General features: G+C 40.0%; 2 pseudogenes; one reads left to right on the top strand and one right to left on the bottom strand.

Moving 5' to 3' along the window:
* Positions 1-5,875: 5,875 nt before the first annotated feature.
* On the bottom strand, positions 5,876-10,312 carry LOC136029412 (NADH-ubiquinone oxidoreductase chain 5-like; annotated as a pseudogene).
* Positions 10,313-11,169: 857 nt separating this feature from the next.
* The window catches only part of LOC136029348 (cytochrome c oxidase subunit 1-like), a 57,515-nt pseudogene continuing 55,264 nt past the window's right edge, over positions 11,170-13,420 (top strand).

Below are 13,420 nucleotides of genomic sequence, written 5' to 3'. Positions count from 1 at the left end.
TGTCTGCCTGTTTGGACTCTCTGTCTTTCTGGTTTGTCTGTCTGGTCTCTCTCTGTGTCTGGTTTGTGTCTCAGTCTTGTCTCTGTTTATCTGATCTGTCTGATCTCTCTGTCTGTCTCTTTGTCTGTTTGTCTCTTCTGTTCGTCCGTCTTTCCGTTTGGTCAATCTTACTGTCTTGTCTCTCCTACTGTCTCGTTTGTCTGTCAGGTTTCTATGTATGTCTTATCTGTTTGTTTTTCTGATCTGTCTGTCTGTCTGTTTGAAATGTCTTGCATATCTGTCAGTCTGTCTTACAGATCAGTCTGTCAATAGGGAAAAGTCAAAGTCATGGCCAATTGTAGAAAAAAGCCAAGACAGATTGTCCAATTAAGTGGACAACCCACTCAGGGTTAATTTTACCCCTTTGATTGCCGTTGTTACTGTCTCCCATTTAAGCTACACCTCTCCCTCCATGCATTACCCTCCACAATGCTGAACCTAGAGACAACCTGTTGGAGGGTTCTCCCTGGGGAACACACGCAGGTTGACTACGGGTTGACTAATTGAAAATAGTTCTGGTCTGTTTGTCTGTCTGGTCCGTCTGTCTCTCTGTCTGTCTGTCTGTCGGGTCTGTCTGTCTGTCTGTCTAGTCTGTCTGTCTATCAGGTCTCTCCGTCTGTCTTGTCTGTCTGTCTGTCAAGTCTGTCTGTTTTTCTGTTTTTATGATCTGTTTGGTCTCTCTGTCTATTCTTTCTATCTGGTGTGTCTTTGTTTCTGGTCGGTCTTTCTGTCTCGTCTGTCTGTCTAATCTGTCTGTTTGTCAGGTGTGTCTGTCCGCTCTGGTCTGTCCGTCTGTCTTGTCAGTCTGTCTATCTGGTCCCCTGTCTTATCTAGTCAGTTTGTCTATCTGACTTATTGTCAGTATGTCTGTCTGTCTGTCTAGTCAGTCGGTTTGTATGTCGGTTTGGTTTGTCTGTTTGTTTGGTCTGTCTCTTCGGTCTGTCTGTTTAGTCTCTGTGTGTGTGTGTGGTCTGTCTTCTGTCTGTCCATCTGATCTCTCTGATCTATCTTTCTGTCTCTTTGTCTGTTTGTCTGGTCTGTTCGTCTCTCTGTCTGTCTGGTCTATCTGTCTTTCTTGTCTGTCTGTTTGTTCATTATGTCTGTCTGTCTAGTCTGTCTGTCTATCTCATCTGTCTAATCTCTCTGTCTTTCTCTTTGTCTATTTGTCTGGCCTATTCGTCTTTCTGATTGTCTGGTCTGTCTTTCTGTCTGGTCTGTTAGTCTCTCTGTCTGTCTGTCTGCCTGGTCTTTTTGACAGTCTGGTCTGTCTTTCTGTCTTGTCTGTTCGTCTGTCTGGTCTGTCCGTCTTGTTTGTCTTTGTGTCTGGTCTCTCATTCTGTCTGGTCTTTCTGTCTGTCTGATCTATATGTTTTTCAGATCTTTCTGGTCTGTCCAGTCTAGTCTATCTGTCTGTCTTCTAAGTATGTCTATCTGGTCTGTCTAGTCTGTCTGTCATTCTTATCTGTCAGTGTCTCTGTCTGTCTGTCTATTCTGTCGGTCTGTTTTGTCTGTCGGTCTGTCTTGTCTGTCTGTTTGTCTTGCTTGTCTGTCTCGTCTGTCTTTCACTCTGGTTTGTCTTTCTGTAGTGTCTGTATGTTTGTCTGTCTCTCTGTCTCTTCTATCTGGTCAATCTGGTCTATGTGTGCAGTCTATCTATCTTTCTGGTCTGTCTGTCTGTCTTTTCTTTTTGTCTGTCTGGTTTGTCTGTCTGTCTGTCTGTCAGGTCCGTCTGTCAATCCGGTCTGTCTTCTCTGTCTGCCTGTCTTTTTGTCTTGTCTGTCTGTCTACTCCCTCTCTCCCTCTGGTTTGTATGTCTATCTGTCTGTCTGTCTTGTCTGTCCCTCTGTCTGTCTGGTCTGTCTGTTGTCTGTGTCTGTCAGTCTATTTGTCTGTCTCTCTAGTCTGTCTGTCTGTCTTGCCTGTCTGTCTTGTTTGTCTGTTTGTTTGGTCTGTCTATTTGGTCTATCTGTCTGTCTGATCTCTGTCGCGTGTTTGGCTTCCTGGTGTATCTGTCTGTGTGGTCTGTCTGTCTGTCTCGTTTGTCTCTATATCTGAACTATCTGTCTGTCTGCTCTGTCTGTTCGTCTTTCCGTCTGTCTGTCTTTCTTTCTATCTGTCTGTCTGTTCTTCTTTCTGTTTGTCTGTCTGTCAGTTTGGCCGGTCTATCTGTCTTGTCTGTCTGTTTGTCCGGTTCATATGTCTTTCTGTTTCTCTGTCTATCTGTCAGGTCTCTCTGTCTGTCTAATTTGTCTTTTTGTCAGGTCTATCTGGTCTATTCGGTCTGTCTGGTCTGTCTATCCGTCGGCCTGTCTGTCTGTCTATCTGGTCTGTCTGTTTGTTTGTTTGTATTCTGTCTGTCTGTCTATCTGTCTATCAAATAACTCTTTCTGTCTCTTTATCTTTTTATCTGGTCTGTTTGGTCTGTGTGGTCTGTTTGTCTGGCCTGTACTGTCTGTTTGGTCAGTTCTCTCTGGTCTATCAGTCTTGTCTGTCTGTCTTTCTTTCTATATGTCTGTCTGTTCTTCTTTCTGTTTGTCTGTCTGTCAGTTTGGCTGGTCTATCTGTCTTGTCTGTCTGTTTGTCTGGTTCATATGTCTGTCTGGTTTCTCTGTCTGTCTGTCAGGTCTCTCTGTCTGTCTAATTTGTCTTTTTGTCAAGTCTATCCGGTCTATTCGGTCTGTCTGGTCTGTCTATCCGTCGGCCTGTCTGTCTGTCTGTCTGGTCTGTCTGTCTGTTTTTTTTGTATTCTATCTGTCCGTCTGTCTGTCTATCTGATAACTCTTTCTGTCTCTTTGTCTGTTTATCTGGTCTGTTTGGTCTGTGTGGTCTGTTTGTCTGGCCTGTACTGTCTGTTTGGTCAGTTTAGTCTATCTGGTCTATCAGTCTTGTCTGTCTGTCTTTCTTCTCTTTCTATCTGTCTTGGCCATCTGTCTGTCTTATTTCTCTGATCTTCGGACTTGTCTGTCTGTGTTTTTTGTCTGTCGTCCTGTCCGATATGTCTGACTTTCTAGTCTGTCTATATGTCTTTCTGGTCTGTCAATCTGATCTGTCTGTTCTGTCTGGTTTCTCTGTATGTCTGGTCTGTCTGTCTGTCTTGTCTGTCAGTCTGTCTGGTTTGACTGTCTTTCTGCCTTCTTGTCTGTCTGTCTATCTAGTTTGTTCGTCTGTCTTGTCTGTCTGTCTGTTTTCTGTGTGTCTGTCTGGTCCGTCTGATTTGTTTGGTCTGTTTATCTATCTGTGTATCTTTGTGTCTGTCTGTCTTGTCTGTCTGGTGTTTCTTTTCTGTCTGTCAATCTTTCTGGTCTGTTTTTCTGTCTGCATGATCTATTTGTCTGTCTTGTCAGTCTGTCTGTCTATCTAGTCTGTCCGTCTGTCTGGTCTGGTTTGCCAATCCTTCTATAAATGTCTGTGTCTGTGCGTCTGTCTAGTCTGTCTAGTCTGTCTGTCTGTCTGTTTCTGAGTCTGTCTGTCAGTCTGTCTGGTCTTTCTGGTCTGTCTTTGCTTCGGCTTGTTTTGTCTCTCTAGTCCGTTTGTCTGTACTGTCTGTCTATTTGTCTTGTCGGTCATGTCTGTCTGTCTCTCTTATCTGTCTTTCTGTCTGGTTTCTCTGCTTGTATCGTCTGTCTGTCTGGTTTGTCTGTCTGCTTTGTCTTTCTGTCTGTCATATACGTCTGTCTGGTCTTTCTGTGTGTCTTCTCTGTCTTTCAGTCTAGTCTGTTTGTCTGTCTTACCTGTCTCCTGTCAGGTCTGTCTGGTCTGTACAGTCTTTCTGGTCTGTGTGTCAATCTGGTCTGTCTGTCTGGTCTGTCGGTCTATCTGGCCTTTCTGTCTGTCTTGTCTGTCTATGTGTCTTGTCTGTCTGTCTTGTTTGTATGTCTGTCTGGTCTGTCTGTCTAGTCTGTCTGTCTGTCAGATCTTTGTGTCTGTCTAGTCTGTTTGGTTTGTCGGATAGATTAACTAGCATACCAGTGGGAGAACCAGGGAAAGAGAGAGAGAGAGAGAGAGAGAGCTCTAGTGTTTCTTTTTATTTGCACTAGGGCTTTTTATTAGGGTGAGAGTTTGAAACGGCTTGTTGGCTATAAGCCGTTCAGTCAAATTAAGTCAGTACCCATGTTGAAAAATATCCAAAGTTTGCTTAAGAAATTCAAATTATAAATTTGCAACCGGAACTCTTGCCAATAGTCCCCACAACTTTTATGAGGGGGTTACTATTGAAAAAAAAATTTTGAGCGTGTTGAATGGAATTAGTTGAAATGGGCTAAATTGAATCTCAGAGCAAATGACACATGTTTCTGGTGTTGGTATAGCAAATGGTTACCACTTGAGCAACGGTCTAACAATTCACGGCCTTAAGCATCCATGCACCTGTGTAGCTGTACTCAGTGGGTGAGATTGATTGTGTGCTGTATTGGGAAGCTCTAATAAGGAAAGTTGGACTAGAATGCCAGTGGAAGACCCAGGGAGACGGAGAACTCTAGTGTTCTCTTTCATTTCCACTTGGTCTTGTCTGGTATGTTTTGGTCTGTTTGTTGTCACGGCAAAGTTCGCGTTAGTTACACCAATTGGTGTGGCAAACTTTGAAAGATCAAAATTTTCACTTCTATCTTGTATGGAAAAGAGAGTTCTCATCAAAATGATGAGTTTTCATCATCGAATCTAATCAAAATGAGAAGGTTTTTTGGTTACTTGCCTGTCATTCTGCTTGATTCATTGCCCATGTTGAAAGATATCAAAAGTGTGTTTAATTAATTAGAATTATAAATTTGCAGACGGAACCCCTGCCAATAATCCCAAAACAGAGAGAAAGAGAGAGAGAGAGAGAGAGAGAGAGAGAGAGAGAGAGAGAGAGAGAGAGAGAGAGAGATAGAGAAAGACAGAGGGACAGAGAGAGAGAGAGAGAGAGAGAGAGAGAGAGAGAGAGAGAGAGAGAGAGAGAGAGCTCTAGTGTTCCCCTTTCAATTCCACTTGGTCTTATCTGGTATATTTTGATGTGTTTGTTATCACGGCAAAGTTGGGATTAGTTACACCAATTGGTGTGTCAAACTTTGAGAGATAAAAACTGTCACTTTTTTCTTGTATTGAGAAGCCAGGCGAGAGTTTGGCCCCAATTTATATATGAAATTGGCAACAATATTGTTTTTTTTTACTTGCCATTCCGTCTGCTTGATTTTGTGCCCATGTTCCAAAATAGTCCAAAGTGGCCTCAATAAGATAAAATTATAAATTTGCAACCAGAACATCTGCCGATAATCCCCAGACATTAAATGAGGGGGTCACTATCGAAAAGAAAAATTGAACTTGTTGAATGGAATCAGTCGACAAAGACTAAAGTGAATCTCAGTCTAGATGAACATGTTGTTGGTATTGGTCTGGTCTGTCTGTCTGTGCTGCCTGTCTGTCTGTCTAGTTGGTCGGTTTGTTTGGTGTGCCTGTCTGTCTTGTTTGTCTGTCTGCTTAGTCTTTCTGTCTGTCGGATCTGTCTGTCTGGTCTGTTTGTGTGTCTTTTCTGTTTTTTGGTCTGGTCTGTCTGTCTGTCTGATCTGTCTGTTTTTCAGGTCTGTCTCGTCTGTCCAGTCTATTTGGTCTGTCTGTCTGCCTGGTCCGTCTGTCTGGCCTTTTTGTTTGTTTTGTCCATCTGTCTACCTTTCTAGTATTTTTGGTCTGTTTGATCTCTCTGGCCCTTCTGGTCTCTCTGTTTTTTGTGTCTATGTGTCCACTCTTCCTGCCTGTCCAGTCTGTCTACCCGTCTGTCTGGTATGCCCGTTTGTATTGTCTGTCTGTGTGTCTTGTCCGTCTGTCTGTCTTTTCTCTCTGTCCGTCTGTATAGTCTGTCTGTCTATTCTGTCAGCATGTCTGTCTTGTCTGTCTGTCTGTCTATCTTGTCTTTGTGTCCGTCAAGTCTTTGTGTCTGTCTGGTCAGTCCATCGGTCTGGTTTGTATGTCTGTTTGGTTTTTCTTTCTGTCTAGTATGTAAGCTATAGAAATATATAAATAGTGTAAATAATAAAGAAGTTAAGATGATTACCTTATATGGGGAGGAGGTTAAGAACGAAAATACAGATGAACCCCATGAGCTATTCTGATAGATTAGTGAGGGTCTCGCTTCATCTACCCAGCCAAAATCGCCCTCGTGATAAAGGAGTTCACCCATAGCTAGTGGTATAAAGCTTGTCCGCCCTGTAATAAATGGTAAAAATAATATTCTACTTACATAATGTCTTAGACTCAAGCTGAATGATTTGATAGAGTAAGGTAATATCACCCTTATTCTGATAAGAGAGAGAAGGAGAATTTTATCGGATGCATCTAAGATAATTCTTACGTCCCCCAGAAAACATCAATAAAAGAAATATCCTCCTATAACGGTCCCTCAGTAAAGAACAAAGAGGGCAGTTAGATAATCCCCTTCTTCATCCCTATACTGACAGCTTAAATTATAATTATAGGAACATAAACATATTGTTGCGATTCGGGAAGAATAAGTTCTCGGTAAAAGACTTGAAGCTAATATATGTACACTAACGATTAATATGCCTAGGTCCTCTGAGGATTCGATAATTAAATCTTTTGAGAAGAAACCCAATAAAAATGGAAATCCCATCAATCTCAGAGAACCTACTAAAAAAATGTAGCTGGTGTAAGGGAGTATCTTGGATACCCCTCTTAGTCGACGTATGTCTTGTACACCTAATGAATGGATTACGACCCCTGAGCATATAGAAAGAAGGGCCTTAAAAAGTGCATGAGCAAAAAGACGGAAGTAACAAAATAGCGTAAGCCCTAAACCTATGGAGAATATTATTACTCCCAGTTGGCTTAATGTAGATAATGCAATTACTCGTTTTAAATCGTTTTCTCCGAATGCAGCCAACCCTGAGAAAAAGGAAGTTAAGGCTCCTATGATAACGAGTAAGCAGCAACCTCTCTCTTCAAACGAGGGAGACAAACGGATCATCAAATAGATCCCGGCTTTTACTAATGTGTATGAATGAACTAAAGATAAGACAGGGGTTGGGGCTGCTTTAGCTGCTTGTAACCATGCAGAGAAAGGTAATTGAGTTCTTTTAGTAAAAGAAGATAGGATAAAAAGGAGTATGATTGATAGGGAGAAATATTTTAAAAACATGTAGTCCCAGCTCCTAGAGTAAAATATTAACCCCAGTGACCATAAAATTAATACATCCCCCACTCGGTTTCTTAGAATGGTAATCATTCCTCCAGAAGAAGAAGTGTAGTTTTTATAAAATATAAATAATAAGTGTGAGGTAATCCCCAATCCGTCTCAACCTAGCATTAGTCTTAATCCGTCTGAAGATATGAATAGCAGAACCATAGATGAGATAAATCCTAACTTTATATATATGAAACGATTTAGAAAAATTTCGTCGCTTATATAGTATGAAGAATAAATTATCACTTGAGAAGAAATTAGAAGCACTAAGAAAATAAATGATAGTCCTAACCAATCCAAACACACTTGGTAATCCAAATGCAAGAAGGATATTTTTAATAAATAAATTTCATCCGATAAGAACAATGAGAATGAGCAACAAATACTCATTACCCCTATAATTAATAAGATATAGCCTGATACGAAATATAAGAATACTGTTAGAAATAGTTCTCCTTTAGTTCCACAAACTAATGTTCTTTTGAAACTATAACAGTAAACGAGAATTAGAGTAAGCAGAGGGATAAAATATGCTCTCCTGATTAAATATTCCTTTAAGCTATACTCTAATCAGCTAAGGAAGTATCATCTCTCCCCGTGGCTAGTGCTAGAGTATAAATAGATGCAGTAACATGATTAGAAAAAACATAAGATTCCGGATAGAGCTACTACTATCCAATCTCGACTGAATACACAAATAAAAAACATATTTCGGAAAAGAAGTTGAGTGACGGGGGAAGTCCTATATTGAAAAAACTAAGACCGAGTCATCAAAAACACAAATATGGGAAATGACACATTGTTCTACGGGTAAGAAAGAATCTACGACTTCAGATACGCGCATAAAAAAGATAGCTTAAATAAAATAATCCAGAAGAACAGATCCTATAAAATATCATTGTAAGACTTGATCTTATATTAGTGTAAGTACAAGATATAAGCATACCTTAAATAACGAATGATATTTGAGCTACGGAGGAGTAAGTAATTAAAGATTTGACATCGGATTGACGTAAGCAGATCTAGCAACTGAAGATTCCGCCTACTAGGCAGGCCCCTATCAATATTGTTACTCTATAAATGTTTAGTCCTTGTTCCAAGTAAAGGCCGTATCCCCCTAGCTTCGAAAGGATGGCGGCTAACACTATAGAACCAGTAACTGGGGATTCTACAAAAGCCTTAGGTAATCAAATGCGTGCAAAATAGACTGGGAGTTTCCCTAGGAACGAAAGAATAGCTAACAAGAAAACTATCTTGTCTCTAAAATTTCCCCAAAATTGCAAAATGGACGATGAATAAGCATTCATATGAGCAATAATTATGAAAAGTAAAGGTAGAGAGGATAGTAGAGTGTAAAATAAGAAGTAATAAGATGCGGGTAGACGTTCTGGCTGATAACCTCAACCGAGAATTAAAATAATTGTGGGATTTATAGAACACTCAAAGAAAACATAAATTCGAATGAATGACTGCGTGGTGAAAGTTAATCATAAAAGAACAAACAAGCTTACGAGAATAATTCTATAGCTTAATTGCCAGCTTGGCTTCAATCTAATAACGATTAAGAAGAAAATTTCTGAAGTTAAAGTGAGTAGAGTGCTCCCTCACGCTAAATGAAATTCTGATATTAACTTGTATATTAGTGTTAAATATACTAAACTTGAGGTGAAGAACCACTTATTCATTTAGAAACTGCACTTGATCCGATCCTAATGAACGTACTAAAGATACCAATACTGATAATCCCAAGGCTCCTTCGCAAACTGTGATTCTGAGAAAGATGAATGCGTTAATTATTCTCATATAGTTTGAATATATTAATAATCCGAACGATAGAAAAATGAGAAATTCTAATCTCAACAGAGTTACTAAAAGATGATTTTTTCTTGAAGAAAAGATTAATAATCCTAGAAAGAGTGATAAATAAATAATTATGGTCGACTGAGTAATTAAAAAATAATGTCAGTCTTGTAAGCCGAATTTAGAGAGATCTCTCGGTCTTCAAAAGAGTTATGAACATCTTTAACTTCCAAAGCTAATAGTTTTATTAAACTACCTTTTGACATGCTAGGATCTATTGTTGTTATTTCCATATTTATGCTTCTGATGAATCATCCTCTTGCTTTTACACTCTCGTTGTTCATTCAAACTCTATTGATTTGTATTATGCTTAAGAGTGTCTGCCTATGAATTTCATTAATTCTTTTTTTAATCTTTTTAGGGGGGATCCTAGTAATATTTATTTATGTATCGTCATTGAGAGCTAATGAAAAGTTTGCTGTTGATTTGACCTCATTCATGTGAGTCCTCCCTACAATTATCTTCTCTTTCCTAGTTTTGAATAAGAATTATATATTTATCAGCTCTTCTTCGGGGTATCTCTATCCTGCAGATTTCATGGTCATCAATTTTAATCTTAATAGACTTACTATATTAGCCTACTCATTCATAGTGGTGTACTTATTTTTAGCACTTCTCCTAGTTATTGATTTTTTGAACAGAAATAAGAAGCCTTTGCGGTCAATAATTTAGTGATTCCATGATTTAGAAAATAAAATTTTATCTCTACGAAAGACACAACCTACCTTTAAGATTATTAATTCTGCCTTAGTGGATTTACCTGTACCGGCTAACATTTCTATTTAATGAAACTTTGGCTCCCTCCTATGTCTATGTCTGGTTATCCAGATTATTACTGGGCTCTTTTTAGCAAAACATTATACAGCAAGAGTAGACTTGGCTTTTTCTAGAGTGGCCCATATTTGCCGAGATGTCAACTACGGTTGAATGCTCCGCACTATCCACGCCAATGGTGCCTCTTTTTTCTTTATTTGCATTTATTTTCACATTGGCGGGGGAATGTACTATGGTTCTTTTCATTATTTTGAGACATGAATAACTGGAATTGCCCTATTATTTCTTGTAATAGCCGCTGCTTTTTTGGGGTATGTTCTCCCGTGAGATCAAATATCCTTTTGAGGGCCTACTGTCATTACGAACTTGGTATCTGCCGTACCTTATATTGGTAATGATGTAGTACAATGATTGTGAGGTGGATCTGCTGTTGATAATCCCACTCTGACGCAATTTTTCAGTTTCCATTTTTTCATCCCCTTTCTAGCGGCCGGTTTAACAATGATCCACCTTTAATTTCTTCATCAAAGAGGTTCTAATAATCCTCTTGGAATTAACCTCAACTTAGTCAAATTACCATTTAACCCTTATTTTACTATTAAGAATACCATCGGATTTATAGTCCTTGTCTTCATTCTTTTAGTTCTCTCCCTAGCTAGACCTTATCATCTAGGAGACCCGGACAATTTCATTCCTGCTAATCCATTGGTTACCCCAGCCCATATCCAGCCAGAATGGTATTTTCTGTTTGCATTTGCTATCTTACGATCTATTCCTAATAAGTTAGGAGGGGTGATCGCTCTTGTTTCTTCTATCTTTATTCTTGTATCCCTCCCCTTCAAATTTGAGCCCAAGTTTCAAGGTGTTGAGTTCAATTCTGTTGCTCAACCCTTGTTTTGGTCCTGAGTCTCAATGTATCTACTTCTTACATGAATTGGAGTGCGGCCCGTAGGAGACCCCTATATTTTTCAAGGGCAAATTCTCACATGTGCGTATTTCTCATATTTTCTGCTTATCCCAGTTATTATTAATATAAACGAAAAAATTGTCTAATAAAACTCCTTGGCCGATTAAAGCATCTGTTTTGAAACCAGAATAAGGTTGATTATGCAACCAGGGGTTTTTACTTTTAACCCCCTTAATAGACGCTTCAATGGAAGCAGAGGAATATTAAAGATACCGACAGGAGACTTTTCCAGCATAAATATATTAGGTTATAATAACGATAACGAGGTCAAGACCCACGTCTCCAAAGATAAAAGTACACCACCAGACGGAATATAAGAAAGCTTATACCTCCAAATACTACACTAATTAATAGAGATATGAAAAGAATGCTGGCATACTCGGATAGTATGATTAAAGCGAAACAGACTCCCATATATTCTGTATTGAAACCTGACACTAACTCAGATTCCCCCTCAGCTAGATTGAACGGAGTACGATTAGTCTCTGCTAGAATTGTGATGAACAAGCACAGTCCTAGAGGAAGACATAGGTATAGGGGCCAACCTAAGTAAGAGGATATAACTAGATATCCTTCTAAGTCGAGCTTTTTCGTATGTGTCATCTTCATCGATGGTCAAGTCAAGAAGAGCTGTGACCTGAAGTCTTAGCAAAAACTGACGTCTGTTACATGGCAACCTGGGGCAAGGCTTTTTCACAATAGTTTCCTTTTTTTCTTTAGAAAAGCCCCTTGGTGTTGAGTCAGGGTCTGGAATTTTTGTATGGTTGAATGACTTTAAGAAAGTCTGAAAGTAGCACCCCATCACTGTCAAAGCTCTTGCGGTAAAACATATTTCTTGATCCTTTCTGGAATTCAGCTTCAGCAATAGCAGTCAGGTGAGGCAACTTCATCTTTTTTGTGCAGGCGCTCTTCTTTGAAGTCCAATTCCTTAAAGAATTGTCCATTGTGATGGTATTAACTCCTTTCCTGGATCCGTTAACACAAGTTTAAAAATCGTATGTAATGGGCATGTATCTTGCCCATTTTCACTCATTTTCGCGTCTCTTTTACTTCTTGCAGGTATCACTGAGAAGAGTCCACAATGTTCTCCGCTCCTCTGCCTCGCAACACTTCATGCCAAAGCACACAGAATGAGTTTCCTGACCAAACCGATTCAAAATCTTGTCTGTCTATCTGTCTGTCTTTCCCTTCTGTCAGTCTGTCCTAGTTGTCTGTCCGTTGGTCTGGTTATTCTGTCTGTCTGGTTGTTTTGTTTGTATTTCTGTCTTGTCTGTCGGTCTTTCTGTTCTGCCTTTCTGTCTTGTCTGTCTTTCTGTCTGTTCTATCTGTCTCTCTGTGTCGTCTGCCTGGTCTTTCAGTCTGTCTGCTCTGTTTATCTGTCTCTCTGTCTTTCTCTTTTGTCTATTTGTTTGGTTTGTCTGGTCTGTCTGTCTGTCAGGTTTTTTTGTCTGCCTTGTGTGTCTGTCTGTCTAATCTGTCCATCGGTCAGGTCAATCTGTCTATCTTGTGTGTCTTTCTATCTGATTCGTCAGCCTCTATGTCTGCTTCTCTGTCTCTCTGATCTGTCTATCGTTTGGTTTGTCTGCTGTCTTTGTCTTTCTGTCTCTCCTGTCTGTCGGTTTAGTCTGTTTGTCGGTCTGGTTTGTTTGTCTGTCTGTCTGTCTGTTTGTCTGTCTGTCTGTGTGCTCTGTCTCTCTGTTTATCAGTCTTTCTGTCTGACCAGAGTGACAAGACAGATCAGAGGGACAGACAGATCAAATAGAGCAGACAGACACACAGACCAGACTGACCAGACAGACCAGACAAGCAGACAGAAAGACAAAACAGAAAAAGAGATCATACTTACAGCCTAAAGCACACAGATAGACGGACTAGAGCGACAGAAAAAAAGACACACAGACAGACAGACCAGACTGACCAGACAACCAGAAGGACCAGAGAGACAAGACAAACAGACAGACAAGACAGACAGGCAGACCAGACAGACAGATAGACAGACCAGACAAACAGAAAGAAAAGACAAACAGATCGACCAGACAGACAGACAGACAAGACAGACAGACAGACTAGACAGCCATTAAGACCAGACAGACAGACAGACAAGACAGACTTAAAAACAAACCTAACAGAAAGGCTGACAGACCCGACAGACAGACAGATCGACCAGATAGACAAGACAGACATACAGACCTGACAGACAGACAAGACACATAGACAGACAACTCAGACGAAAAGACAAGAGAGACAGACAAACCAGACAGACAGACAAACAGACAAAACATACAGACAAACCAGACATACAGACTGGACAGATAGAAGGACCAGATTGACAAGATATAAGGACCGACCAGACATACAGACAGACCAGACAGACAAACAGACCTGACAGACAGACAGACCACCAATAGAGAGAGACAGACCAGATAGACTAAACAGAAGGACAGGACAGAGAGAAAGTCAGGCCAAACAGACATACAAACTAGAAAGACAGACAGACAGACCATATAGAAAGACAGACGAGAATAAAAATGACAAAAGACAGACATATAGACAAATAGACAGGCCAAATATCCATACAGACAGTCAGATAAGAGAGACAGACAGAAGGG

Source organism: Artemia franciscana, chromosome 1 (genome assembly GCF_032884065.1).
Source record: "Artemia franciscana chromosome 1, ASM3288406v1, whole genome shotgun sequence".
Lineage (NCBI taxonomy): Eukaryota > Metazoa > Arthropoda > Branchiopoda > Anostraca > Artemiidae > Artemia > Artemia franciscana.
Note: the sequence above shows the minus strand (reverse complement) of the source record. Positions and strands in the feature narration are given on the sequence as shown.